The 4,415-nt window shown below is 39.4% G+C and overlaps 1 pseudogene; it reads right to left on the bottom strand.

Annotated features, from left to right (window-relative positions):
* Positions 1-405: 405 nt before the first annotated feature.
* Positions 406-3,845, bottom strand: LOC144825000 (nucleosome assembly protein 1-like 1; annotated as a pseudogene).
* Between the last annotated feature and the right edge of the window lie 570 nt (positions 3,846-4,415).

The raw sequence follows: 4,415 nt of genomic DNA on the forward strand, positions 1-4,415 counted from the left end.
AACTAGTGCAAGCAGACAAACCCCCCAACTATTGGGCTGAAATACTTTGGTTGGTTCGAGGAGATGGCTTTCTAAAATAAATCTGGGAAAACAGTTTATGACCTCTCCAAGGCTGCAGTCAAAAACTACATGACAAGACTTTACAGGAACCAAACAATGGAGCAGTGAACTATCATTCATGCCAGGATTTTCTGCATTTTAAATATGTAGGAAAATGAGCCTTAAAATGCTAAGTAGAATGGAGTATTACATTTGAAACTTCTTTAAATGTTTTATTTATATTTTAACAAAAATTCATTTACTTGATTCTACCAAGAAATACAAAAACATAAGGCTGCAAGTAACTAATTTCGTAGGCTATTACAGTGCAGGTAAATCCTCAAGGCCACTTATTTATACACAGCTTCACTGCTGCTTGCACTCTGCTAGATTCTGATCCTTCTTGGGCTCGTAATCTGGATCATTTTCTTCATCAGCCTCACCCTCCTCGTTATGCGCTTCATCGCCTTCTTCATCATAATCATCGTCATCTTCTATAGCAGTGAAGTACAACACTGATCGTGGGACAATACGCTCCCTCAGAAAGTGACCAATTTTAAAGTCTGCAGCAAGGATTGCTTCTCCATCGTCATCCAGTTCGCCACTTTCTGGAACGTCTGGAGGAGTGAAGAAGTTGAAGAATGAATCATTTGGTACAGTCTTTGTAACAGTTCTAACTGTGCCACACCCCTTATGCTTCTATTTCTTCTTGATAGTTTTCAAAGTTACATTTTTCCTTTCTTCCAGTCTATTTGGCACCCCGTACAGCCCATAATTTCTGGCACATCAAAGGAAAAGGGATCAGATTCAGCTGGCTCAGACCACATTTTGTAGGATTTTGTCAAGATTTCATTTGTGAAGAACTCATTTGATTCAAAGTAAAACTCTAGTGTAAAGCTCATGGGTTGACCAGCGTCTGAGAATTTAACTTTGATATCTTTTAAATGTTTCAAAATGGGTTCATTGTGTGCCTGAATTATGTCACTTAACAGGTCAATGTTTTTGAACACTGTCAGCCAGAATTCTCGAATACCCTTGGGAGCCTCTTTCTCTTCATATTTTTTTTCCTCTTCAATTTTCGCTTTCTACTTCATTTCTGAAAGTTCTTCCTCTTCATCTGCTTTCCATTCACATTCTTCCTCTGTGGGCTCGTAAACTGCATTGATTATTTCACTACGCATGTCAAATAAGGGTTGATAAAGAGCAGCATATTTTCGTTCCAATTCATGAACCTCTTCATAGAATTTAGCTTCGATCTTTGCACATTTCACTTGAAGATTCTTCAGGGCATTTACATGCCTTTTGACTACTTTAACTATTCTTAACTCGGTATGGGCTCCCAAGCAGCAAGGCCAAACCCTGCCTAATATGTGTTACAAAAAAGGTGCCAGCGCTGCTGTTCCTAATTCAACAAATATTTTTCTTACTCACAAACGAATAAAACACTATGGGCCAGATGTAGGTAAATTTTATTTTACCACCTCTTAAATACCGCATCATACCGACTCGGTATTTAAGAAGTGGTAAAATAAAAGTACCGAGATGTAGGTAAATGCAGATGTGCATTTACCGATTCGGAAACAATCGGTATTTACCGATGCGGTAAATACCGACCGGTAAATGCCCATGCATTCCTATGGGCTTTGAAGCCCATAGGAATGATTGGGCATTTACCGGTCGGTATTTACCGCATCGGTAAATACCGATTTACACAAGGGTGCAGGGGGTGTCACTTTGACACCCTCTAGCACCCCCAAAACGGGTTTGGGTGCCATGTGGCAGGCATACCTGCCCTAAGGGCAGGTCTGCCTGTCATATGGCACAGGTGTGCATGCACACATGTGCATGCACACCAGAATCGGTATTTTACCATCAAATAGTATTTGATGGTAAAATACCGATTTTTTAATGCTTGTGGGACTCAGAAGAGTCCCACCTACATATCAATTGTCCCTATTCCTTAAAAATACCGACTCTGTATTTTACATAATCGGTAAATGTACCTATCGGTAAATTTACCGAGTCTGTAAAATACAGGGCCCTACATCTCAAATTGCATTTACCGGTCGGTAACGGCCGAATTCGGCCGTTACCGACCGGTAAATGCCTACCTACATCTGGCCCTATGTGAGAAGGATTTTTTCTTTTGATTCAATCTTTTTAAACTTGCATTTTATTTTAAAGTTTCATTTTGCATCTCATTTTTTCGTTTTAAATATTTAGACATAACATTTCAAAAAAGAAATCACAAAAACCAAAACATTTACTAATTCTTGTTGCTCCTCCCTTCCGAGCTCATTCACACACCCTATCACTAAAGATCTTTTTCAAACATCACACACATTCATCCTCCTAACACACCAAAGGTAATTATTATGTACAGTTTATATACAATTTATGCAAAAACAACCATAGAATCACATTTAAATAACATAGCACATTGCAATAGAAATATCATTGAATTTTCTTATGGTTTTTAATATGACGAAATCATATGGCAAGGTCTACGCGTTTCGAACTCGTTTGGATGTCGAGTTCTCATCAGGACCATAGACTCTCTAATAGCCAGCCGATCTTGTACTCCCAAGATCCACCAACAAACCTCAGCGACTTAGGTCAACCTAGATCACAAATGAGCATTCTTATTTTTCAGTCCCACTGCATGTATTCATAAACAATCAACCACTAGGATGTACTCACTTATTTAGTGATAGTGTGGCGCTTCTCTCGGTTTAGTTCTTCTGTGTCCCCATATATATCCTTTGGTGAAAGCAGGACGGGTCGAAGCCTGAACACGATATGAATTGAGGCGCATCGTGAGCTTCACGTCAAAATAATTACCCGGCAGTCCTCCAAAATATATGGGGACACAGAAGAACTAAACCGAGAGAAGCGCCACACTATCACTAAATAAGTGAGTACATCCTAGTGGTTGATTGTTTATGAATACATGCAGTGGGACTGAAAAATAAGAATGCTCATTTGTGATCTAGGTTGACCTACGTCGCTGAGGTTTGTTGGTGGATCTTGGGAGTACAAGATCGGCTGGCTATTAGAGAGTCTATGGTCCTGATGAGAACTCGACATCCAAACGAGTTCGAAACGCGTAGACCTTGCCATATGATTTCGTCATATTAAAAACCATAAGAAAATTCAATGATATTTCTATTGCAATGTGCTATGTTATTTAAATGTGATTCTATGGTTGTTTTTGCATAAATTGTATATAAACTGTTCATAATAATTACCTTTGGTGTGTTAGGAGGATGAATGTGTGTGATGTTTGAAAAAGATCTTTAGTGATAGGGTGTGTGAATGAGCTCGGAAGGGAGGAGCAACAAGAATTAGTAAATGTTTTAGTTTTTGTGATTTCTTTTTTGAAATGTTATGTCTAAATATTTAAAACGAAAAAATGAGATGCAAAATGAAACTTTAAAATAAAATGCAAGTTTAAAAAGATTGAATCAAAAGAAAAAATCCTTCTCACATAGTGTTTTATTCGTTTGTGAGTAAGAAAAATATTTGTTGAATTAGGAACAGCAGCGCTGGCACCTTTTTTGTAACACATTTTTGACTACTTTAGGCAAGCTTTCTATGTATCCTGTTGACGTGCCTACTAGACCATCCAATCGTTCTTGAAGGGCTGCAAGAATCTGGGGATTTTGCATCATCTGTACAGTCAGCTGACGAGCTTTGCTGTTTACATCTTCACCAGTTTTTTCATCTTCTATTTCCTCAACGTCTTCCATGTCTTGTTGGTCAAGCTCAGCCTGCTCTTTGTTGTCTAGGTCTGCCATGTTGATGTTCTTAACACCTGGAAATGATGGCAGCTGAAGCCGGGTGAGCTGTGCAGTGCCTCAGGGCGGCAGCGCGCAAGAGACAAGAGGGGGGCCCCCTCAGATGGCAGCAAAAAAAGCGGGAGTCATTTTTTCATTCCCATTTTGAATGTTTGTGACTCTGTAGAAGTAAGTGTTCAGGGTTCTAGGGTAGTATTTAGTACTATAATAATTGAAGTTATCCTGTTATAGCAATCACTGATGAACTTTATAATCAGGTTTCAAAATGGAATTACTACTTATTGAACTTTGGCACTTTATTATGCAATGATCTAGCCCCTGTCCAACAGATATGAAAAAAAATTCTGGGCGTGGCAAGATGGTATTCGTGAGCTCGGACGTGTGAGCTGGCTACACCCGGACTCCCCGCACCTGCACTTGTTTGATAATGTCATGGTGAAGGAGAAAAGAAGTTAAGGCCTAACAATAAGGAAAGGAAAAGTGTTAAACTCACGGAGGTGGGCTCGCTGCTTTTCAAGCTTCCCACATTTATACCGAATGGAGCCTAATACTGTTATGGGGAAGGAGGAGGGACGATAA

Source organism: Lissotriton helveticus, chromosome 3_1 (assembly GCF_964261635.1).
Source record: "Lissotriton helveticus chromosome 3_1, aLisHel1.1, whole genome shotgun sequence".
Lineage (NCBI taxonomy): Eukaryota > Metazoa > Chordata > Amphibia > Caudata > Salamandridae > Lissotriton > Lissotriton helveticus.